At 43.1% G+C, this 26558-nt stretch overlaps 1 protein-coding gene across 3 annotated transcripts in view; it reads left to right on the top strand.

The window, feature by feature from the left end:
• Positions 1-8533: 8533 nt before the first annotated feature.
• The window catches only part of nfyc (nuclear transcription factor Y, gamma), a 57754-nt gene continuing 39729 nt past the window's right edge, over positions 8534-26558 (top strand). For all 3 annotated transcript variants that reach the window (XM_060942861.1, XM_060942867.1, XM_060942866.1), the window contains exon 1: positions 8534-8638. The gene's annotated coding sequence lies outside the window, so the exon portion shown is untranslated. The remainder of the gene's footprint in view (positions 8639-26558) is intronic.

The raw sequence follows: 26558 nt of genomic DNA on the forward strand, positions 1-26558 counted from the left end.
TAAAAACAATTATGGAACACCACTCGTACAGCTCGAATGAGGGCATAAGTGAACTCTTTAAGGCGGTGTTCCCAGACTCGGAAGTTGCTACAACATTCTCCTGTGGAAAAAACAAAACGTCTTACATAACAAAATTCGGTCTTGCTCCTTATATAACGAAGGAGCTGGTCAAAGACGTTAAAGAGGCAAGTGGTGGATTTATCTCATTGTGTCTCTTATCTATCCACCTCCACATCTATGTCTTCCCTCCCTCCCTTGTTTACGAGGAGTATTTACATTTCTTATTCTTCAAAATGTAAAATGGTTGAAGCAAGTTGAATGCTGGGAAACTAAGACAAAGAGTTTGTCTGTTTATCATCTCTGGGTGCATGGTCATAATTAGTTTAGAGACCGTTCTTTAGGCCTTGAGTTGGGCCCTCAGTTTGGCTTTTTGGCTGATGAGTGCACACCGATGTACCAATGTATTGGTACGCCAATTGCATTTTTGTGCACCTTTAAGAGACTTTCGGCTTACCTCTTTTCTATTGATCTATCTATCTCTATCTCTCTTCCCATCTATCCCCCTCGTCTCTTATCTATCTATGCCCCTCTGTGTATCTCTCCCTCCCTCATTTACAAGGGTACAAAATGTAAAATGGTTGAAGCAAGTGCTGAGAAACTAAGACAAAGAGTTTGTCTGTTTAGAGTGTTGTGAATGTTTTGGTATTTTATTAAAAAAAACCCACCCATATCACTTTTTTATTTTAAGTATCATCTCTGGGTGCATGGTCATAAATAGTTCAGAGACAGTTCTTTAGGCCTCGAGTGAGGCCCTCAGTTTGGCTTTTTGATTGGTGAGTGCACACCTTTGGCATTAATGTGTTGGTATGCCTAGTGCATTTTTGCGTACCTTTAAGGCCATGAGGTGGACCCTACGTCGTGCTCCTTTCTTCCAGGTTTAGAGTTGTTTTTTGTCTTGAATGTGAAGATTCGACAAGCAATGCACATAATGACTTAAGTATATAACTTTCAAGTAAAAATACTTTTATTATAAAACATTTGTCATTATTGGGAATTTGATCTGGTGTTCTACGACCGCATAATGGGTGCGATGTAGGTCTTAATTCTCATTTAAGTCGTCTTAAAAAGGTCTTAAAGTCTTAAATTTATGGTGGTCAAACCTGGGGAAACCCTGTCATAAACGCATGCTGCAATCTTGTTCGAGCGTACTCAACACACAAAACGCCTTTTCCAGTGAATGGCATTTCTTTACCTAAAAAGATAAAAACAAAGTTTTGACCTGTTTCTACACATGCTGTTAAAATTTGAGGTCAATTGAACGAGAATTGGCAAAGTTATTAGATTGTGAAATTATATCAAATTTTTTCAAACATCATGTATTTTAGGCTCCAATATATGGGGAAAGCGGATTTCTTCCATGTTAATTTTAGCAAGAATTTTCAATTTAGTTTGTCATTTGCTGAAAATTTTAATCGGTTTTAGTCACACAATTTTTTGTTGATTTCGTTTTAGTCAAGATTTAGTCAGTTAAAGTCAATTTTAGACTAATTTTAGTCAATGTTTTTAATTTTCTCAGTTTCACTAATGGATTTTGCTGAAGGAAATTTCTCCTTGCTGTAAAAATCCCTTTGAGAAATAAGCATACCTTGAACTATGGGTTGAGTCAGATGGGTTACTGACTTGCTGTACTGTAGGAGCCATTTTAAGAGACTGATGGTGTTCAGTATAGGTTTGTTTTTCTTTTAATTTAGTAATCTGTTAAACATTGTTTGGCCCTAATACATACTTATATTGCTGTTGCAGTTAAGATTTACCCCCTGCATCAGTGGTTTTGCTTGGATAAAATATGCCCCTATCTGATATTGTAATGGTACATTCCATTTAGTGTCGGGGATGTGGGAATAAATAAGACGGTCAGAGTAAGAGTTTTCTGACAAATTCTAATGAACCAACTGTAATTTGTAACTCTCAATATGGGATTAGCAAAGGTTTTTTTTTTCTTTGAAGATTTTTGTTCTCTGAGAAGTTTGATTTGTTCCAAGTAACCTGCTCCAGAAGCAAACAGAAACAAAAGAAGAGCTGCTACACGTATTTCTATAAAAAGGAATGCCTAACTAGGTTGTCTGCGAGAACACCCATCCATTATCTATAATGCTTATCTGTCAGGCTCTCCGAGAAAGCTGGAGCCAATCCCAGCTGACTTTGGGTGAGAAGCAGGGTACATCCTGGGCAGGTCCCCAAGCTATCGCAGAGACAACCGACCACATTCACACCTGTGAGCAATTTAGAGTATTCATTTGACCTAATCTGCATGTTTTTGAACTGTGAGAGGAAACCAGAGCCCCTGCAGGAACCCCACACAGGCACAAGAAGGCCCTAGTCGGCCAGGAAGCTCGAACCACTGCTAAACACTGCACCACCTCTGCCCAAATAGAGCCAGCTATTTCTTCTTATCTTTACTCAACAGGGTGTAATGAACAGAGATTTTCAAATATTTTTTTCATTTACAGTGGTGCTTGAAAGTTTGTGAACCCTTTAGAATTTTCTATATTTCTGCATAAATATGACCTAAAACATCAGCAGATTTTCACACAAGTCCTAAAAGTAGGTAAAGCGAACCCAGTTAAACAGATGAGACAAAAATATTATACTTGGTCATTTATTTATTGAGGAAAATGATCCAATATTACATATCTGTGAGTGGCAAAAGTATGTGAAGCTTTGCTTTCAGTATCTGGTGTGACCCCCTTGTGCAGCAATAACTGCAACTAAACGTTTCCGGTAACTGTTGATCAGTCCTGCACACCGGCTTGGAGGAATTTTAGCCCATTCCTCCGTACAGAACAGCTTCAACTCTGGGATATTGGTCGGTTTCCTCACATGAACTGCTCGCTTCAGGTCCTTCCACAACATTTCGATTGGATTAAGGTCAGGACTTTGACTTGGCCATTCCAAAACATTAACTTTATTCTTCTTTAACCATTCTCTGGTAGAACGACTTGTGTGCTTCGGGTCGTTGTCTTGCTGCATGACCCACCTTCTCTTGAGATTCAGTTCATGGACAGATGTCCTGACATTTTCCTTTAGAATTTGCTGGCATAATTCAGAATTCATTGTTCCATCAACGATGGCAAGCCGTCCTAGCCCAGATGCAGCAAAACAGGCCCAAACCATGATATTACCACCACCATGTTTCACAGATGGGATAAGGTTCTTGTGCTGGAATGCAGTGGTTTCCTTTCTCCAAACATAACGCTTCTCATTAAAACCAAAAAGTTCTATTTTGGTCTCATCCATCCACAAAACATTTTTCCAAAAGCCTTCTGGCTTGTCCACGTGAGCTTTAGCAAACTGCAGACGAGCAGCAATGTTCTTTTTGGAGAGCAGTGGCTTTCTCCTTGCAACCCTGCCATTTACACCATTGTTGTTCAGTGTTCTCCTGATGGTGGACTCATGAACATTAACATTAGCCAATGTGAGAGAGGCCTTCAGTTGCTTAGAAGTTACCCTGGGGACTTTGTGACCTCGCCAACTATTACACGCCTTGCTCTTGGAGTGATCTTTGTTGGTCGACCACTCCTGGAGAGGGTAACAATGGTCTTGAATTTCCTCCATTTGTACGCAGTCTGTCTGACTGGATTGGTGGAGTCCAAACTCTTTAGAGATGGTTTTGTAACCTTTTCCAGCCTGATGAGCATCAACAATGCTTTATCTGAGGTCCTCAGAATAACCAAATATAATATTTTTGTCTCATCTGTTTAACTGGGTTCTCTTTATCTACTTTTAGGACTTGTGTGAAAATCTGATGTTGTTTTAGGTCATATTTATGCAGAAATATAGAAAATTCTAAAGGGTTCACAAACTTTCATGCACCACTGTAGTTATTAAAGGAATTCTGCATCTGTTTCTATGTTATTGTATTTATATTTTGGGCTGAAATGTCTTGTTGAAATGTCCACAGTCTAGCACAGGCAACCAGGGACTTGTCCAAGAAAACAGGATTTATTGGTTAGCTAGCTAACTTTATAGAAATAGTTTGGCTAAAAATGAAATTTACACAGTTCTCTCAAACTTCAAATGTAGTTGATTAGCCAAGAAGTGGTGTTCAGTGGTTCTTTCTTTTAACTTTATGCTGATACTGTTGGTTAAAAGAATATTCTTATCGCTCTCACAGACTTGTATAATGGCTTGTATAACTACATGAAAATATTGGTTAAAGTTTTAGGGAAGCCATGGCCAAATAATTAGAAAGGCAGTTTTGGGACCAAAAGGTTGCTGGTTTGATTCCCTGAACCAGCAGAACTGGCTGAAGTGCCTTTGAGCAAGGCACCTAACCCCCAACTGCTCCAGCAAGAATGGTGGCATACCTTGTGTCTGATAAGCCAAAGAAAAACTGATGATTTGATTATCAGTTTGGGTGGTACTCGGCCAAAACTAATGTTCCAAGATTCACTTTATTGTCCTGTATTGTAGGAAATTTGGCTTGGGCTTCCACCCATGTTGCAGTATGGAAGAAACATTCCACACTGACCATTTTTCACTTGTTTTGTATACCTGCTGGAGGTAGTGAGCTTGATTCTTCCACACAATTCTCCTTTATGAGAAATGCAGAAGGATGCTTTTACTTCTACAGCTCATGCTAGACGATAACTTGGCAGCAGAAAATCGTAGTGAAATTATGCTATGAAAACTTGTATGGATTGAAAGTACGTCATGAAGGAGTGCACTTATTGTGCACTGCTTGTTTTCATACCTTCCTTTGTCGAGGACCTCCATGATTGTGCCGATTGCACATTGATCACAGACTTTCAATCAGATGCAACTGAGAAATAGACTCAACCATGTGTATTTCAAACACAGTTGTAGAGCAAAACTCACCAAGACACAGACGCTGTTGGATGCTGACTGCTTCAGGCGAGAGCACACACCATCCTGGGCATCCTAACATGATAGGCCACTTATTATTAGAGTTTTCCTATGCCAGTAGACACAAGCCTGATGTCTAAGGTTTCTTTTAAGCTAAATCTCTGGTGTTTATTAGCTAATTCTAGCCTAGCCTACTGAGTCATAAAAAAGTAGAATGAAAATTAACTTGGCTACAAACGAGAGGGTGTCCATGCCAATGTCTAGCAAGAGAACTTAAACAGTTAATGTTACCTGATATACTGTATATGTTCAAAACTATTTTCTACACAAAATTTAATGGGATGGTGAAGTTATAAGGCAGTTAAAACAGTTCCATTTTATAGCTAACTGGCTATAATTCACAAAGAAAAAGTCTTACTTATTTATATTCTTCACAGTGAATGTGTAATGAGGGAATGCGAAACATTATGGCCCGTTGTAGGGATGATCGAAAGTGTAATTTACCTCTATCTGATATCACTAGGGAAAAATATTTCAGGGTCAACTAGTTATGAAGCAAGTGTCCATCCATTATCTGTAATTGCTTATCCTGTACACGGTCGCAGGCAAGCTGGAGCCTATCCCAGCTGACTACTGGCGAAAGGCGGGGTACACCCTGGACAAGTTGCCAGGTCATCACAGGGCTGACACAAAGAGACAAACAACCATTCACACTCACATTCACACCTACGGTCAATTTAGAGCCACCAATTAGCCTAACCTGCATGTCTTTGGACTGTGGGGGAAACCGGAGCACCCGGAGGAACCCACGTGGACACGGGGAGAACATGCAAACTCCACACAGAAAGGCCCCGTTGGCTGCTGGGCTCGAACCCAGAACCTTCTTGCTGTGAGGCAACACCACCGTGCTGCCTGAAGCAAGTGTCATTTATACCATTTGTTTAATATCCTAATCATATGAGTCCTAACTGAAGTACACTCTGCTCTAATTTGTTGTATACAGGCTCTAGTTTATGGGCCATGATCTGAAAGGAAAAACCTACCCAGAACAGCAGGCATAGTAATCTTTAGAATTAACATGTGATCTTCAGTGGAATCCAAGATTTAATTTGTGATGAAATTCTGAGTTGACTTTTTGGTGTAACCTTCTTCCATTTGACTACCTGCTGACAACGGTGCCAATGTGATTTAGTTCATGCTTCATCTTTACCCCAAGTGAATGATGCAGCAGTGCATTATCCTCTAGTGCATCGTCCTGTAGTCGTTTAGTTGGTCCAGCTCTCTCACTTCATCTGTACACTCCACTCAAGCACAAAAGGTTTACCAAAAAAATCATGTTAATACCACCATGAATGCCATCGTGCTTGCCATCTCATAGATTGCAAACTAGATGAGCTGACTCTTTTCCTTAATTTCACATAACTGTGTCATATTCTGCAGTGCATTCTGGATCTTTGAGTCCAATGTTTGTGGTCTCCATGACAAACTCCTACACTGGATTTCTCATGAATATGAAATTGAACGGGGCGGCACGGTGGTGTAGTGGTTAGCGCTGTCGCCTCACAGCAAGAAGGTCCGGGTTCGAGCCCTGTGGCCGGCGAGGGCCTTTCTGTGTGGAGTTTGCATGTTCTCCCCGTGTCCGCGTGGGTTTCCTCCGGGTGCTCCGGTTTCCCCCCACAGTCCAAAGACATGCAGGTTAGGTTAACTGGTGACTCTAAATTGACCGTAGGTGTGAATGTGAGTGTGAATGGTTGTCTGTGTCTATGTGTCGACCCTGTGATGACCTGGCGACTTGTCCAGGGTGTACCCCGCTTTTCGCCCGTAGTCAGCTGGGATAGGCTCCAGCTTGCCTGCGACCCTGTAGAAGGATAAAGCGGCTAGAGATAATGAGATGAGATGAGAAAATCTTGAGTTATTTAATTCACTTTTGCAACGACAATGCTAGCTGGACACGCCGGATTACAGCGACTACGCTAAACTAAGCTAACCTGGGCATTTATAGATCAGGACAATGGCTGGGTCAGCTACAAAACGCTTTGGCTTACTCATCCAACTCTAGGGACTGCAGGGACTGACTCAATTTCATCTGGGGGTGGCGTACTCCTTTAAATCAAAAATAAAATCTCAGGAGCCGTTTGGGAGCCGAAAGAGCCGGCTCCTTATAGTAAGAAGAGCCAAAAGAGCCGAAATTCCCATCACTAGTAAACAATGAATGAAATAGCCGTGGCTGTCACCTGGCGGCAGCGCGCAGTGATAAGAAGGGAGAGAAAATAGTGCCAAGCGATTTCGAGGTCTGACTTTTTATTTGGCAACGGTTTTGTGATGCAAATATATCACTCTTTTGAACACATACTGTTTTGAGACGAAAAACGTTTTACTTTCATGACCCCAACAAACTTGCCGGACTACTTTCGTTTGGACCAAAACTGGACAAGAACTGGACTCACAGGATGCTGTCAGGGGTAAGTCAGTGTGTTTGCACGACACTATTGATGGGGATGCCATACAGATTCATGTCAAAAATCCCGAACTATCCTTTTAAAGTACGTGAAATACTCTTACACAAAACTTGCCTGGAAAGGAGAATTATCTTGGCAGACAAATAAGCATATTTTGTCTTGATTTAAGATATTTAATCTTGGTTAGAGGTTACTTTTTGCAGTGTAGGCTCATGCGCTCATTCCTGTTACAATGCATAGCCTATTGTTTAAAAAAAAAAAAGTTCATCGCATAAAATGTTGATGTTAATATGCAAGCAATGCATTTTCTTGGCGTTTTCACAAAGGTGAAATAAATCAGTTGAAATTTAGGCTGTTGGCCTATTCCCCATCATCACATCTGTTGTCTGATTTTCTTACTTTAACTGAATTGTGATAGAAGTACATGTAGATAACAAGAAAATACTTGATTATTCTCTGAAATGTTGATAAAAGTGGCGGCACGGTGGTGTAGTGGTTAGCGCTGTCGCCTCACAGCAAGAAGGTCCTGGGTTCGAGCCCCGCGAGGGCCTTTCTGTGCGGAGTTTGCATGTTCTCCCCGTGTCCGCGTGGGTTTCCTCCGGGTGCTCCGGTTTCCCCCACAGTCCAAAGACATGCAGGTTAGGTTAACTGGTGACTCTAAATTGACCGTAGGTGTGAATGTGAGTGTGAATGGTTGTCTGTGTCTATGTGTCAGCCCTGTGATGACCTGGCGACTTGTCCAGGGTGTACCCCGCCTTTCGCCCGTAGTCAGCTGGGATAGGCTCCAGCTTGCCTGCGACCCTGTAGAACAGGATAAAGCGGCTACAGATAATGAGATGAGATGAGATGTTGATAAAAGTGAGCTTCTACAAAATGATCAAAGCGCCTGTCTGAGCCATGGTTTGAGCCGACACATCAAAACGCGTGCGTGTGCACGAGTATCACGGTCACGCGCAAAGCGTCCCGGCTTTAGACTCGGGAAATCTGGTCACCCTACAATAAACACTTTGAACTTTAAAGAAACACAGTTTAGTAATGTCACTAGTTTTATTGTACTTAGATAAATACACTCATGTAAAATAGTTTCATCAGTGTGAGCAGTCAAATTAAAAGTGAGCAACGCTGTTGAAGCGTCTCCAAAACTTTCAGTGTGAGGTTTCAAAGCAGTACTCGACGTCACACTTATACGTCACACAACTTCCGGTTTCTAAACCAGTTGTCAAAGCGGCGGCCATCTTGGCTCCTGTAAGCGCACCGAATTAAATATAAAAAATAACGCCGAACAGGACTACTCTACGAATTCGTCACGGAAAGTAAGTACAGAGTTGAAGTGTCTCGACATGCTCGCGTTTCCTTGTTATCGTGTGAAGAGTTTAGATTAAGGTCATGCGGGAGTCCTCGGCCAATGAACGATTGTTTTGGAGGATGAACATAGGCGCCATTTCCCTCCTCGCTCTCTGAGGCGCTTATTGGTGGCTAGTGGAAAGGAGTGGAAGCGACTCGAAACTGTGAAACACGCTCCGCCATTTCGGCTCTTCCTACCCATGGTGTACTGTTCGTGAAGGGGGTCCTGTTGAGCCGAAATGGCGTTAGTTTCTCAACTATCCGAGCCCTTAGAAACCTTGATTGGTGGAATGTAGTCCGAGGTTTGATTGGTCTGAAGGACAGATCCAAACGTAGTCTTTATTGGTTAGTATGCGTTTCACGACTTTACAAACATTTAAGAAACTTGTGCAGAGGGCTAGCTGTGTGAGTGTGGCCGCGGTGCTCAGCGGTTACTGAAGACCACAGACAGTATGTTTGCGGCCTGCTCAGAATACCGAGCGGTGTCTGCAAAGTTTTAACCGTGTGTCCGTTTCCCCGACTGGCATTTCACAAGGTTACAGTCTGGTTTTATATTCTATTCTAATTACAACATAAATGCTCCGTTGTCTGGTTTTGTTCAGCTCGAGTAAAGCAGCTGATGGAGGAGTCAAAAATCCCCTCTTTCTCCTGTTCTCAACTCGCCCTAAAGTCCCAAACTGTTGAATAGCACTTGTATAAGACATTATTAAATGAGAATAAATGCCAGTTGGCGGGTTAACTCCAGTCATTTCAGTCACTTTTCCTTTAAAGTTTGCTTTGTAACCAGCTAACTGGACTAATGACTAGATCCCAACCCATACATCAGGATGGGTGTGTGTTTATTTAAATGAAAAACATAGTCAGTCCTGTGTCAAGTCAAGTTTATTTGTATAGCCCTTTTAACAATAAACATTGTCGCAAAGCAGCTTTACAGAATTTGAACGACTTTAAAACATGAGCTAATTTTATCCCTAATCGATCCCCAATGAGCGAGCCTGTGGCGACGGTGGCAAGGAAAAACTCCCTCAAGGCCAATTTATGCTGACAACGCAGTTGTCCTCGCAGATGGTGTCTGCGCAGCCCCCCCTTCGCAGACGCTCTGCGCGCACCTCCCAAAAATTGTGACCACCGCAGAAGCCTCGCAGACAAGAGGGCTCTGATTGGTCCACTCTACATCCGCTGTACACGCACTTCCGCTTCCCTACTTTCCCGGTTTGTTTTGTTTTCACGACCGCCATTTTTAAAAACACGAGCGAAGATGGAGCAGCACGAAGAGCGGTTGATCGAGGAAGTAGGTACATCTATACGACTCCAGTTCTAGTCATTATAAGTAACCGGAGGATAAACACTCCACTAACCACACCCACCAACTACTCCTAGCGATTTCGCGACTTCGCGCCCCCTTGCGTTGTAGCGGTGAATAACATCACGCACGCCTATTACTCCCCGCTCAACGATAAATTACAACTGTCTGCGAAAGCCTTGTCGCAAGAGCATGCAGAGGCCCTCAGACGACATGAGGAAGAAACCTCGAGAGGAACCAGACTCAAAAGGGAACCCATCCTCATTTGGGCAACAACAGACAACATGACTATAACATTAACAGTCCTAACATAAAGTCAGCTTCGTTGATGCTATAAACCCCCCACCGACGGAAACCCGAGCGCAAAACCGTTCACGACAACCATAGTCCTAAAGTCAGCAAGTCAACTGCAGTCCCCAGCCACAAAAGCACCACTGCAAGAGTCCAGAGCGTCCTCCAGGTGCGACCCCCAACTGTCCATATGGGGCCGGCCTCCACAGGAGCGATGTGATGAGATTCCAACCAGACACAGGGCACCAGGATGGATCAGGCAGGTCCGAGGAGCAGAAGAGGTCAGCATCTCGAGCCCAGGACCGATATGTAACTCATACCCCTTTTTCACCAAATCAGTTCCAGGGCTGGTTCGGGGCCAGTGCTTAGTTTGGAACCGGGTTTTCTGTTTCTACTGACAAAGAACTGGCTCTGGGGCCAGAAGAACCGGTTCCAGGTTAGCACCAACTCTCTGCTGGGCCAGAAGAAAGAACCGCTTACGTCAGCGGGGGAGCAGAGTTGTTAAGACCAACAACAATAACAAGACTGCAAAAGACCGCCATTTTTAAGTGACGAGAAGCAGCAGCTGTACAAATGCGAAGTCATCCATTATTATTATTGTTGTTGCTGCTGCTTCTTCTGTGTTGTTTTTGCTTCGATATTCGCGCCAAGGTTTATGCAAACGTAGCGACGTAACTGACGTATACAGCAACGTAATGATGTATACAACGACGTAACTGATGTATACAGCGACGTAATGACGTGTCTTCTCTTAGCACCGCGAGCTATGGAAAAGCAAACTGGTTCTCAGCTGGCTCGCAAGTTGAGCGAGTTGTGAACCAGCACTGGCCCCGAACCAGCCCTGGAACTGTTTTGGTGGAAAAGGGGTATCAGAGGGACAGATTTTTTTTTTTTTTTGGGGGGGGGTAGCTTACTTAAAGGTCATAGGCATCTAATAAGAGAGTTGTTTTTGGGCACCCTGTGCACCATCAGGCTAAAATAAACCTCTTTAGTTTGAGCTTACTTAAAAGGTCATAGGCAACAGTCGGAGGTGAAATGTAGAATATCAACTTTATTGTCTAGAAGAACGACCCAAAAAGCGAATTCAATCTTCCTAGTGTCTAATTTGCACCCTAAAATTGAATAAAACGGTTAAAATATACTGTTTTGCCCAATTTCTGAAGGTTTGTTTACATCTCACTTATGCGCACTTTCACTGCCAGGGGACCGTCATCGTGACGTCATTTAAGGCAAACAGACTGAGAGCAGCTCTGTGTTTACCTGCGAACCGAGCACACGTGTACGGACTTTGGTCGTGAGAGGTTGTGTAAAATGTCTGAAAGCGATAGCGATTTTGAAGCAGGAACTCTCCAAATTGAATATTGAGAGGTGAAACCATATATGTATGAACCTATGGCTGTTGCGAAGCAATCGGCGAATGTGGCTCACTGGTTTGACCGTGCGGCCTCGGAATCGGACAGCGACTCGGCCGACTCTGATCGCGGTGACCCCGGACCTCAACAAGACTCGCGCCCAAACGATTTATCCTGGTAGTTATGATAAATTCCTACTTTTGTCGTAATACTAAATAAGAGCCCTTTTGAAGAATAATTAAACCGCCCTCCCTAGTGGATATAGGGAACGATTACTTGACAGTGCGCCGGTAGGCCACATTAGCCTGCCATCCGCGGCATTATACTATTTATAGCCTACTCTGAGCGAGGAAATATCCCTTTGTCTCATTTCCACAATGATTGTACAGGATCCCTCAGGATTCTTGACTTGTCAATTGCAAGCAAAAGTAAAAATGTTTACCTCCAATCTTCTCCTTTTTGCTTGAGTGTTGCTGCTCCGTTTCTTCTTTGACTGCTTGAGTTTGTTTCACGTGCACAATCCACTCTCTCCGCCTCGTCTCCTCTTCCGGAAAAAGCCAATCCACTCGCTCCACCTCGTCTCCTCTTCCGGAAAAAGCCAACCCACTCTCTCCACCTCATCTCCTCTCTTGGAAAAAGGTATAAACTTCTTCCTCAACTTGTCCTGTTGTTACAGTTCACTGCACAACAATAAGGCATGGGGTTTTTCTTTGGAAATTCCTGAACGCATGTCTGCACTCAAGCCGAACGGCAATGTAAGTAAACGGAAGTGGACTCAACTCAAGCGGTTTGTTTGTCTTAAGTGACGTCACGCGCCGAGTGGTCATGAAAATAGCCGAACAGAATTTCGCCGTGATCCGCGCTAAGTTATTTTAATTATTACTTATTAACAATACTGCTTGGGAGCAGAAGAAAATTACAGAGGGTTTTTAACATATAAAGTTTCAAATGTGCATAAAATTAAAACCGTTGCCTATGAGCTTTAAGGTTATTTTAGCATGGAATTATTCAAAAGAGGTGTTAGGATTCCCTTTAGCCTTTACTTCAACACAAAACTTAATTTACTATTGAACAGAGTCAAGAAGAGTCTGGGAACAACCAACAGTGAGGGAATCAGAATTTCCTGTTGATTTACAAACTGAGCACAGAATGACACCGCGGTTTTAATCGTAAGTTCGTTTGCCCAGGAGTGTTTCTGTTCTAGCTATTGAACAGACCGGGGCTCAGCCAGGTTTTCCTGGGGCTTGTATTTTTAAGGGAGATTGGCATCTATAGGTTTGTGAGGTTATATCTAACTTTACAAGACATTATCACCCACACACGTTCAAAGGTTATGACATCTTCATTACTGATTTTTTCGCATTGCTCTTTTTAAATGTATGTAAGTCACTTCAGTTTCTGTCTCATTATTAACACCCATAAAGTCTCAAGTAACTGAGGCACGTGTCAATTGACTTAAATATCACTAGTAAAATTTATCATCAGTTTAAGGCTATTCGGCCTTTCGATTTCATAAAATCTGTGAAATTTGGTTCCCTCTGAAATTTGGTCATTGTAATATATGTTTATTTCTGTAATATCTCTCAAAATATCAGGCCATTCTGTGGCTGGGAAGTTATTTAATTTGAGGGGGTTCCCGAGCAAATAATGTACATGAAATCACTCGTTTTGCACAGCCAAGCAGACAGAGGAAGTTCGTGTGCGCATGCATCACTGAGCTCTATTTAAAATCTGGAGAGCTCGTAGGCTCGTCAGAGTGAAGCCAGCTGGCCGCCGTCTTACCACTCCCATCGTGGAGCGGAACTGTCATTTAGGTGGGGTTTACATTAGACCGTATCAGCGGATCATCAGATTAACGTTTTTAAAACGATTAACATGCACACAGCAACGCCAATACACGATTCGCCTGCACACAGCAACGCCAATACACGATTCGCCTGCACACAGCAACGCCAATACACGATTCGCCTGCACACAGCAACGCCAATACACGGATACGCTCGGCTCCGCAGGCATCCTGCGCTCCAAATCACTCCGCCCTGAACAGCGAGTGCCCTCTGGAGGGTGCGCACTCCGGCCCTGCGCAGCTCACAGAGCGCGCGAGTGAAGCGCACGAGCAGTAATTCGGGACTGAGCCGCTGTGTGTGTGCTCTCGGTGCATATTGGGCATGCGCGTCACTTACCACTTGCAAGTGGAAGGATGGCAAGCCTAAAGACAATCATAACTACACAATGGGCAGTATTTGCATCAGTATTTGCAGTATTTTCATACTTTTATACTTTTTAATGAAAGGTGATACAAGGCAGAAGTCCGCGCCGTTTTTCAGCAGTCGCGTCACATGACCAACGCCAGCGAATCAGGAAGGTGGATGTCACAGTGACGTTGTCCAATGACGACGCCAGCTAGAGCTCAGCACAGCGTATCCACGTATCTCAATGTTTACACAGCACCGGACCAGACACGATCTGGATTGAATACGTGGATGCTGGTGGATTCCTGTTTCCCGGCATTTCCAGGCGGTTTAATGTAAACGGACAGTGCATCCGCGAAGAAAACGAGACAGATACGGTCTAATGTAAACTTGGCCATAGACTACTGGAAGCTACACAAAATTGGACAAGTTATTTCTGTAGTTGGTGTGAAAAATTAGAAGAAAAATGCCTGCATGTGCAGCAGTGAACTGTACAAATCGTCAGGTCAAAGGTTGTGGATGGACGTTTCACCTGTGAGTATTGATAGCTAGTGTGTTATCATTTTTACACGTGTGCACAGCACCATTTGCGTGGACCCCCTATAGGAAGAGCAAAAAAAAAAAAATCTGTCTCATCATCTTGTCTGTTTTTGTTGAAAATCTGACATTGGTATCTGGGATGAAAACTGTAACTGTGTCAGATTTTCAGTGGAAATGTCCCAGACTAGACCAAAGCCAGCGTCTCGACATGTTTGATATTGAATGTGAGAGCTCAAGCTTAACGGCTCAAATTCAAAAAGAAAAATGAACTGAGTAGATTAGCCTCAGTAACCTAAATGAAAGAAGGACTATAGCCTTGGGCAGAAATAGCAGTGAGGGATGCAAATAAAAAGAAAGATGTTATTGTTCTAGTTTGGTCACTAGGAGAAAGAACAAGTGTTGCCAGGCAAAACAAACCTCACCCGGGAGCACTTATGATGAATATGAAGGAAGATGTCGTGGAAAAAAAATAGGTACCCTATAGATACATGTGGCTACTGCTTATAAATAAATTGTTTTCTGATCCCATGTCCATACAGTAAATATAGCGTATATATTTACTCTATGAGGCGGTAGCCACAAAAATGAAGTGTAATCCAAAAATGAACAATTTAAAAATCACAGAAGTAAAATATACCAAGTGTCTGTACGTTATATTATTCTACTCTTACCTCTTACAGTTTTTGAAACCGAAACCTCCAAACCGAGGCTGACATACACACGCTGTCGTCATGACCAAAACTCTTATTTCCCGGAAATGGCCCGGCGCTAGAGCTCAGTGGAACGCGCTTTCCTTCTGTAATGAGCATAAACATGTCTGAAAGCGATTTCTTTAGTCTAGTCCTTTTATTTATAATTTATATTTATAATAATAAATCAACAGTTTTTATCAGTGGGGTTTAAAAGTGGGCGTGGCCAAACCCCCTTCCTTTGCTTATGGAACTGAACCAAGAAACCATCTAATGACAGCAGTGTATGCAAATGAGGCAGGTAGTGATCCAATCAGCATGTTTGTGGGAGGACTCTTTCCGAGGCAGCGCTCCTGCAGTCTGAGCTTTTTTTTTTTTTTTTAAACCTTTTTGGTCACCTTGACTTTGACCAGATGACCGTCAAAATGTTGGAGGTTCTATTTGAGACCAATGCCCATCTATGCTGAAAGTTTCATGAAGATTGGTCCAGCCGTTTTCCCGTAATATCGTTAACAAAAAAACCCAAAAACAATAGATTAGATTAGATAGAACTTTATTGATCCCTTTGGGCGGGTTCCCTCAGGGAAATTAAAATTCCAGCAGCATCATTACAGGATAAACAGAGAATAGAAAATAGAGAAAACTTCTAGATAAATTAAATTAAGTATTTACATATCTTGTTCTTTTTTTATATTTGTATGTGGGAAAAGAAGAAAGGGAAAAAAAAGTCCAGCAGGGGAGGTATTGCACATTATATTGCACATTGTCCAGTATTGTTTATTGTCGGGTTAGGCTAGGCTACTGCTCCGTCCCGTCCTCTGTCCTCCTGTTCCTCCTCCCCAGAGAGGAGTTGTACAGTCTGATGGCGTGAGGGACAAAGGAGTTTTTATGTATGTTAGTCCTGCACTTGGGAAGGAGTATTCTGTCACTGAACAGGCTCCTCTGGTTGCTGATGACGGTGTGCAGAGGGTGACTGGCATCGTCCATGATGTTCAGTATTTTGTCCATAGTCGTCTTCTCTGCCACCGTCACCAGAGAGTCCAGCTTCATGACGACCACAGACCCGGCCCGCCTGATCAGTTTGTCCGGCCTGGATGTGTCCTTCTTGGATGTGCTGATATCTCGCCCCCGGTGGACTCCGTCCCAGGCGAGGTAATAACAGTGAAGGGGAGTGCTATAAAGATATGTAAGGAATGTGGGTAAAGTTGAGAAAATAAGAAGAGGTAATGAAAGAGGGGGAAAAAAAGTCAGGCGATACTTTTCTTAGGGCAAATTTGATTGGATACCACGGTTTAATACATAAGCCAAATACACACGATGGAAGTGGTAATATGGTGGCTAGATGGCTTCACTCGTCTCTACAGCCGGGAATATGCTATGAGCTCTCCAGATTTTATATAGAGCTCAGTGGCATGCGCAGGTTTACCTTCCTTAATGGGTTTTACGGCAGCTGGCATCCACAGTGTTGCATTACTGCTATCTACAGGTAATGCAACACTGACAGTTCCATCATTCTGTCGCTAAATGAACAGCTGATCACACCGAGGTGCTCGCTGACCGCCGATATTTATTAGATTGGTCCTGCGTTTCCTTTCCTTCACAACATAACGTCTTTTCTCACTTTCCGTCACTGTAGTCGGTCTTTCACGTTTCATTCGCACACTCGCGTCCTCCATTATATCTCTCTCCTTTAGGACCACGAAGATACCAATTCTAAGCCAAATTATTATATTACAGCATTCACCTATGCACCTATTTTTGTTGTTGTTGTTTGCTTGTTTTTGTGTATACGCTTTTTTATCTGTTTTTGTACTATGAGAGCTAAGTGAACCGGAGTCAAATTCCTCGTACGTGTCCACACACCTGGCAATAAAAGTGTTTCTGATTCTGATTTCTGATTCAAAATCCCAGATGGCGTCCAAGTCCAAGTATTCTATGGCACTTTTTTATTTTTTATTTTTATTGATTTTTTTTGAGGGTGAAAATACCCGGGGGCTACAGCCTGAGTGATGAGGCTCAAGGATACCACAGCATTAGCCACGGGAACGCAACCCACCGCGCTGCCCTTCAGTCACTTGTCGGCTGACATCACTTTCACTTGGCGGTTTTTACTGACCCCTCTATTACTGACCCTGTCCGATGTGCCTGGGGGCAGTAGGGGCTCTGAGTGTGCCTCCCTATGACCGTTTCAGCCCTTAAATCATCTTCAGTGCTTGAAGCAGCCCATCCAAAAAACTTCGTCATCTTAAGGCCAATTTATGCTGACAACCCAGTCCTCGCAGATAGCGTCGCAGACAGTGTCTGCGTAGCCCCCCCACCTTCGCAGACGCTCTGCGCGCACCTCCCAAAAATTGTGACCACCGCAGAAGCCTCGCAGACAGCGTCGCAGACAAGAGGGCTCTGATTGGTCCACTCTACATCCGCTGTACACGCACTTCCGCTTCCCTACTTTCCCGGTTTGGTTTGTTTTCACGACCGGCATTTTTAAAAACACGAGCGAAGATGGAGCAGCACGAAGAGCGGTTGATTGAGGAAGTGAGGAAGTACGTACATCTATACGACTCCAGTTCTAGTCATTATAAAAAAAAAAAGTTCTAGTCATTATAAGTAACCGGAGGATAAACACTCCACTAACCACACCCACCAACTACTCCTAGCAACTTCGTGCCCCCTTGCGTTGTGCCGGTGAATAATATTGCGCACGCCTATTACTCCCCGCTCAACGATAAATTACAACTGTCTGCGAAAAGCTATGTGCGAAAGCCTTGTCGCAAGAGCATGCAGAGGCCATTAGACTGTGCTATTGTCAGTTTGCACAGAGGTAATTACACCACCACACCAGGCCGGTTAAGACGCTCTGCGATTGGTCAAAAGCTTGACGCTCGTTTGGTCATTATGTGCCGTCGATTTTTATTGGTCACAAGCACGTGCTCATTGTTTACACTCTGGCTTCCTGCCGTCTTGTTACTGGGGTTGGATTTCAGCAAACGGATAGATTTGTAGAGGGATTTCTTGAAAAGATGAATTATGATAAAGATGACACCTACATTCGTCACTATGACGACAGCTAGTAATTTTCACTTGGTCACTGATGGATTATGTTTGTCAATGACAAGTGTGACGAGCGCCAGCGTGAGCCTGTGAATTAAGTCTGTAATGAATTTGTGTGTGTGTGTGTGGGGGGGTTTCAGTTAAAGTGGTCTCTGGCTACAAAATACTATGAGAACTTCAGAACTAGTTAATATATGTGAATGTGCCTCATTATGGTGTGTGGCAACACGCATTCAGCCTGGTTTTTACAAGATTTTGTTGTGGCAGACAAATTTCCAGTGTCTGGCTGGAGTATGAACACCGGGGACAGCAAATGGGCCCTGTAGCATGATGTAATTGAAGAACAGCTATGTGGAGTCTGGGACACCCCACGAGACTCCAATGAAAAGTCTAGCATGTCATATTTTTTACCTCGCCCAGGACGGAGTCCACCAGGGGGCGAGGTATTGTTTTCAGTGGTTTATTTTTTTTGTTAACGATATTACAGGAAACGGCTGGACCAATCTTCATGAAACTTTCAGGATAGATGGGCATTGGTCTCAAATAGAACCTCCAACGTTTTGAGGGTCATCCGGTCAAGGTTTTTGTGGCTACTGCTTCATATAGAGGCGGTCGCCACTATGTCATCGTGCTGTAAGAGTGTAACAGTCGTGCAGTACAGTGTGTTCTGATTGGCTGAAAGCAGCAGAGAATCAGAACCATGTTTATTGGCCAAGTATGTTCATACACAAGGTCACTGAAAAAGTCAAAATAATTTTTTCACAATATCTTCCTTCATATTCATCATAAGTGCTACTGGGCGAAGTTTGTTTTGCCTGGTAACCCTTTTTTTTGTACTTAGTTGCCTAGTTTGATAACTCCAACAACGTGTTTCTTGATGGCCATAATTAACCATTTCTTGACCCTCCTGACAACATGTGAACGATTCTGAAAAATGTCTGACGCTAAACTTTTCGTCAGTGTTGTGGGGCATCCCAAATGGCACATAGTGCTGTGGTCCTATAAATTCTTGCAGTGTTTTGTCCTCAGCAAGACATGGTAAGAATCTATGGCACTGTGATTGCCTAATCTGACATGGTGACCATCGTGAAAGACAAAAATATCCTCGAGGCTGATCCTGGCATCAGTCTTATTTATAAAGCATAAAAATATCAAACAGACTGTAAACAGTTTGCTATGAGCAGCTGAGTTTAAAAGAAGCAATCACAAGACCAAAAATGCAAATAATGACCTTTTTTATTTTTATATAAAGTTAGTGTATAAAAGAGTTCAGTGTTTACCAACAGTAATAAATAAATAAAAATATACCATTCAGAAACACGGACATAAAGACACAAACAAGCAGCTGAGGTAAAATACTGCTGAGCAAATTTGCAAAAAATCCATGACATGAAGTCCAGTGGATAAAAATCCACATTTATATAACGTTCAGAAATATTGACTATTTCACCCTTAATATCCTTTTAACATTTCTTGTAGTTTGTGATAGTAAAGCATTATCTGTAACACCCAACTCGCATAAAATGCCTTTGTGTCATTTTGAAGTAAGGGTGTGCAAACTTTTGCACTTAGTGGAGCTTTTTATTTTTATTTATTTATTTTTGTGTAGTTTGATGTTTGTTTTTGTTTGAGTGTTTTGTCCGCCGGTTGTGGTGTAGCTCCAGACCCAGTTTTGGGTGTCGGTTCCCTCCAGGCCTTGGTTCACTGTGGGTGATGCCTGCGCTCCTCGCTATGGACTGCAGTGAGCTCGTTGGTCATTTTAACATCGTGGTTGTCCAGCGCTGTGCTTTAGTGTTTGGCGTGATGTTCCGAGCAGTGTTGCTCGGTGGTGTTGCGGTGGCTGTGCAGGCGGTTTGGGACATACCAGCGCTCTGCGTGGCGGTGCGTCTGTGCTCGCTTTGTGGATCCATGGCATGGTGTTCCGAGTAATGTTGCCCAGCGGCGTCGCGGCGGCTGTGCTGGTGGTGTGGGACTTGTTTTCTTGCGCCTTTTGGTGGGACTCTGGCTGCTACGCCATTGGAATGAAATCCTGACCTCTATTTGGTGGACTCCCCCCTATAATTGTAAAGCGACTTTGGGTTTTGAGAAAGGCACTATATAAATTGAACTTATTATTATTACTTCATATACAGATCATCAGACATTGCGACTCCTGCATCTGAAAATAACATGTAAATAATCTGATGCAGTTGATGATAAGCTTTTCCACAGTCTTTACAGTTTACTTCCATGCAGCGGTTCCCAAACTTTTTTGGCCGCGCACCCCCTTCTATACTCCAAACAGGTTGACACACCCCCAGTTCCAAAAAACACACGCTTTCTTATAAAGGCAGCATCTTAAATCGTGCTAAAATGATAACAAACATCGTTTGCCACACCTGCAGGAAACCACAAAAGTGAAAAAAAAAAAACACCAAAGCTTTCTTACAAAGGCAGCATGTCGTGCTCGAATGAGAACATCGAATCACATTAACATATTATGCGATCTCATATTTGAATTAGATAGAATTTGATTGAAATGTAACAGTTTTAAAACGTTGCAACACGGTGAATGCTCCTCCCTATCTGTTGGGGTTTCTCCTCCTTCATCCCTGATTTGTGGTGGCGCATTTAGTTTTGCCGATTTCAACCAGTTGAGCATCGCGAATGAATGAAGCCACAAACTACTGCAGAACCGTTACGGTGTAGAAGAAGAGTTAAAAATCGCCATTACGTTTTTTATCTCGCGCACCCCCTAGTGGCAGCTCGCGCACCCCCCACACTTTGGGAAACCCTGCATTAGGGTATATACAGTGTGATTTTCTTTATCGAATATTTGTTACTGCTGTTAGATGCACGGTGTAAGTTTTCTTTCTTACAGTAAACTGTTGGTGAGTCAGAGTGAAACCTCACGTTAAGCACTTAAGTGGCAGTATGTGAAAACAGTAGGTGTTGCTGTAACACAGGAAGTGACATTTCTCTTTCTCCGTGGGGGAAACTTGTTCAGTGGCCATGTTAGCTGGGCTTAATGTCGTTTTATTTGAACGTAACTAGTAAGACAATCAGTTAATACTTGAAATGAATAAATATATTTGTTGATGTATGTATTTATTTGCAGTTTCAGAGAGAGTTGTGTGTTGTCGGACTTGTCAGGGCGGGAAGCTTCTGTTGGGGTGAAACAGATGCAGGTATAAGAAGAACTATCACTAGCATGAGCTAATGAATATTTATTTTGAGACCTATGAAAGGTTTCAGCTCTTATTTTACAAATGAACGTTTCCCTGCTCTTTAAAAGATGTCTTTGAAGAGTATAGCAAGTTAGAATAAAACTTGATGTATTTATCTTGTATGCCATTACATGAAAATAATCAACCACTATGGGCGATATGATTAGTGGTATTTATTTTGTCATTTATTTCACAGTAACAGCACATCCTTAAAGGTCAATAGAAATGTACCCCTTTCCCCCTTGAATAATAATAGTACAAGTCCCGACAATGAAAACTTATCATTGAAACCCGCGTCGTAAATGTCGGGAACATTCAGAATTTTTCGAGTTTAAATTTCCCGCCAAGGGAATCCCGGCCACCACTACTTCTGTCAGTATGTCGTCATCAACTTGAACTGACGAAAAACTACTAAAACTTGAATTTTCTCCCTCACTAAATTCCTGCTCACTTTGGTCGCTCGTGGTGGTGTTCGTAGCCGACATATACACTCTTGACGTCACGTGACTCTCGTCTGCAACTTCTGGTTGCTTGGCGGGCGGTTCTAAAAGGGCTAAATATGAACGTGAATATGAATATATCCGCTTCCGTGTGGTTTAGAGAATAGTTGCTTCTGTCCAGGGACTCAGTAAACCTTGCCGAACTGCTATTCTGTTTAAGTGCAAAAAAAACGCATTTCTCTCAGCCTTTAAAGCGCTTTATTCCTCTTATTCCACAGCACGCTCACTTGTGTGTGCATGCGTTTGTTCACTGCTTCAGACGGGTTAAATGCAGAGGAGGAATTTCACTGTGCTTGAGTGTACATGCGACAAATAAAGGCTTCTTCTCTTCTTTCCCCTCCCTCTACATCCATGGCTGACGTGCCCTTGAGCAAGTCAGCTAACCCCCAACCCCGGCACAGTAGAGCAGTTGCTCACTGCTCTTTGTGTGTGTGTTCACTGCTTCAGCAGAGTTAAATGCAGAGAGAGAATTTCACTGTGCTGTAATGTATATGTGACAAAGGCTTCTTCTAAAAATTACCATTATTATCTCATCCGGCCGACTTATCCCATCATGTGCTGTCCGTCTGGCGGCATCCACATTTCACGAAAATCACTTCTCAATTCTCCACTGATTTTTATTCTTTTTGGCAGGAAGGTAGATCTGCCTGGGGTGCATATAGCTTCTACCCAAATTTGCATAATTGCAATTAATAATGAAGATATGGAGTATTTAAGCCCTAACGAGCAGTTTCCACACAGATCGCTTCTTCTCCCTCAGTTCTTCACTGATTTTGATTCTTTCTGGCATGAAGGTAGGGGAACCTAGGGTGCATATAACTTCTACCCAGATTTGCTTAATTACAGTTATTCATGAAGTTATGGACTATCCATTATCCATCCATTATGTGCAGCTGCTTATCCTGGACAGGGTCGCAGGCAAGCTGGCGCCTATCCCAACTGACTATCGGTGAGAGGCAACTAATTGGACTAATTAAGCCTTAATGAGCAGTTCAACAAAAATCGCTTCTCAGTCAATTCCTCGCCGTTTTGGATTCTTTCTGGCAAATAGGTCGGTATTCCTAGGGTGTTTTATAGCTTGCAACATTTATTGCCCGAGGTGTGGCCCACTTTTAGATAATTTCTTCCGGACAAGACGAGGATGGAGTGAGCTACAGAGTCATCAGTGTTGTAGTTGAGTCACTAAACTTCGATTCCGAGTCCAGTCTCGAGTCTCTAGTGTTGAAGTCCACGTCATAAAAAAAAATTCTGAGTCGAGTACACTACTGAGCTGAGTTGAGGTCAGAGAATAAGGCTCCAATTGCACCATTTGACGGTGGCTGTTTTAGTGCCGGCAGCACAGTGGTGTAGTGGTTAGCACTGTCGCCTCACAGCAAGAAGGTCCGGGTTTGAGCCCAGCGGCCGACGGGGGCCTTTCTGTGTGGAGTTTGCATGTTCTCCCCGTGTCCGCGTGGGTTTCCTTCGGGTGCTCCGGTTTCCCCCACAGTCCAAAGACATGCAGGTTAGGTTAACTGGTGGCTCAAATTGACTGTACGTGTGAACGTGAGTATGAATGGTTGTGTGTGTCTGTGTCAGGCCTGCGATGACCTGGCAACTTGTCCAGGGTGTACCCCGCCTTTCGCCCGTAGTCAGCTGGGATAGGCTCCAGCTTGCCTGCGACCACGTACAGGATAAGCGGCTACAGATAATGGATGGATGTTTTAGCGCCATTAACATGAGTTTGTTCCTGGACATGACGTATGAACAGGTGAATGTGCATTCTGTTTATCAGGGAGTGTGAAGTATGCTGTCAGAGATGGTTGGGAGACGGATGCAAGTGCAAAAGGCATGTTTGTTAATACAAATGAAAACAGGTTAACAATGCAGAATGACTGGTAAGATCATAAAACAGTGAAACGGGCAATAGGTCGAGCGAGGCACAAACGGGCTACCATAGACGAGGCAGAATCAAAGATGGGAAACAGGAAATCAGGCATCAGGAAATCAAACAAGCAACTAAGGCTTGGTAATGTGTCAGCAATGCAACTCAATACTTTGCAAACTAAGTGTGTTTTCACAGTGTTTATATAGGCGGGTTGATTGTAGCCTGGGCCCGCCCATCCTAAGCGTGACGCAACACGAGGGCCTGTTGCGAACTTAGTCTGGCAAGGCAAGCTATCTCCAGCTCTTCCAAGTTCCCGAAAAATCGGGAGCCAATCAACTTTGAGCATCTCCAACGGCCCTGGGTAGAGGCGTGTTCAAGGCACTGACGTAGTAGAACTGCGACCGGAAGCCATAGATTGTTTACAGCGGTAGATGCTGTATTGAAAGCATTCAACGGGAAGTTCTCATTGAAAACGGAGCAAAGAGCAGCCCTGGAGGTATTTATTGAAAGGAAGGACGTTTTCGCCTTGCTCCTGACCGGCTTCGGTAAGAGTTTAATCTACCAGTTACTAAAGCAGTTTCTGTCGCGTCACATACGTCAGAGGAAAGAGTGATGTGATTGGTTTAAGCTTCGTCACAGCCTTTTCTGGCTTCGACCAGTAGCAAACTGAGGCATTTCAGGGAGGTGGGTCAACCACGCGCTTTGGGAAACGGTTGGGCTTAATATCTTTGCCAGACCAAATGCTCGCAGAGCTTTGAAGTCGCGTTAGCCAGACTAGGTTGATTGCGCCTTAATCGTGTGCAGGTGTGAGTCATTTACGGTGCACGTGTGAGAGTCCGCTTGGCATGCACGCTGTCTGGAGCGTGCCCGAGAGTCTATCTGATGCACGCACCAAGGCGTGCAGGTGTGACGCTCTTGCACAAAATAAGTAGAAAAATTAATGTAGATATAAATATCTTATGCCAAATTATTATGGCATGTTACAAAAAAAAAAAATCAGTCCTCATCTCCAGTTTACGATTCCGAATGCAGTGAATGCACGAGTCTGTGTCCAAGTCCGAGTCATCAATGCTCAAGTCCAAGTTGAGTCACGAGTTGTACTCGAGTACTACAAGCCTGGCTGTCATTGACGGTTTTGTTGTGTGTACAAAATAACAAACATAGCTGTAACATAAATGACAGGAACGTGGTTGAAACATAATGAGCTCCAAAGTCGACTAAAATGCTTGCATCTGTCTCGCTTCTCTCTCGCGCACTGTAGCTCAGAGCAGAATGACGCTCATGTTGTTTGAAAGCTGCTGAAGAGCTCTTTTGAATCATTATGACCTGGTCTTGTGACCATGTAACCTATAATAAACCTATAAACGTCAGTCATTGTGATCCGGCCCTTCAGCTCAGCAGCCAGTCAAGCCAGAAGAACCTAAAGCAAAACTCCACCCTGAACAATTTGTACATCAATATTTTTCATAAACACAGTATTCAGGATTTATGTGTAATAAACTCATCACTTGATACTTTTGGTTTAACCTTCTTTCATTATTGGTCTGTTTTTACATTTAAGGCATTTGGCAGATGCCCTTATCCAGCTTTGAACTCTATAAATAAATACATCCTCATACTGGTTCACTAGGTCAGGGACTGAGGGTATCAGTCTAAAAACCCTGTAGGAGGTTAGTATAATATGAAAAAACACTTTTTTTTTTTTCCCCCTTTAAATAAGAGGACTAATTTAAATAATTTTGCGTTCACTTTGGTTAACAGTTTCCTGTCTTACCTTCAGTGCAATTTGACCTTTAGCGGGTTTAAGCTCTCTGCGTGCCATCTGTACACTCTGCTCAAACAAATCAGGTTCTAAAGCTTCCACTTTTGGCTCTAACAGCATAATAGCTTCGCCGAATCTCTGCCAGAGCTCCTGTTAACTCCTATTTCTCCTATTGTAACTGCACTTGCAATGTTGTCCTGTGACATCGCAGCAGCAGAGAACTGCTAACTTCTCATATGAATAACAAAAATACAGCACCAGCTCACAGATGAACACCAGAAACATGTTTAGATTTATTTTTAAACTCCTAACGTGATGTAGTTTCAACATAAACTCAAATGCAGTGACGGTTTACAGTCCTTGGATTGATGACTTAAACATTACAACTGCCTGCTCGTGGGTGTAAAGTGACTGCTGTTCTGCTCAAAGTGCACTGACTGTAGCCTACGTAAACATGCAGGATAGAAAAGCATTTTGCTTTCCTTTTAATTTATGAGGGGGGTAATGATTTCTTGACGTGGGAAGTTTTTGCATGGACTACGATCACCGGATGTGGCACCGCGCTCAACTCTGTTTGGAATCGCACATATAAACAAACATGAAGGATGATCAGGATAAAGTATAAATTGGCTGTTTCATATCGTGTAGCAAAGCGAGCTCTTTTCTTCAGATGTCATGGTTTAAATTGTGATGATTGGCAAAGTACCTCATGAATAATTTCATGAGGTACGGGGAGCAGTTGGGGGTGAGTTGCCTTGCTCAAGGGCACTTCAGCCATGATACAGAGGGAGGGGAAAGGGCTGTTCATTCACTCAACTCCCCTCACATTTTTCCTGCTGATCCCAGGAATTGAACCGGCGACTCTTTGGGCCCAAGGTTATGGTTTTCTTGCTGTTGGCATAACATATAGATTATGTACAACCCTGATTCCAAAAAAGTTGGGACAAAGTACAAATTGTAAATAAAAACGGAATGCAATGATGTGGAAGTTTCAAAATTCCATATTTTATTCAGAATAGAACATAGATGACATATCAAATGTTTAAACTGAGAAAATGTATCATTTAAAGAGAAAAATTAGGTGATTTTAAATTTCATGACAACAACACATCTCAAAAAAGTTGGGACAAGGCCATGTT

This window comes from Neoarius graeffei, chromosome 16, assembly GCF_027579695.1.
Source record: "Neoarius graeffei isolate fNeoGra1 chromosome 16, fNeoGra1.pri, whole genome shotgun sequence".
NCBI classification, from domain to species: Eukaryota; Metazoa; Chordata; class Actinopteri; order Siluriformes; family Ariidae; genus Neoarius; species Neoarius graeffei.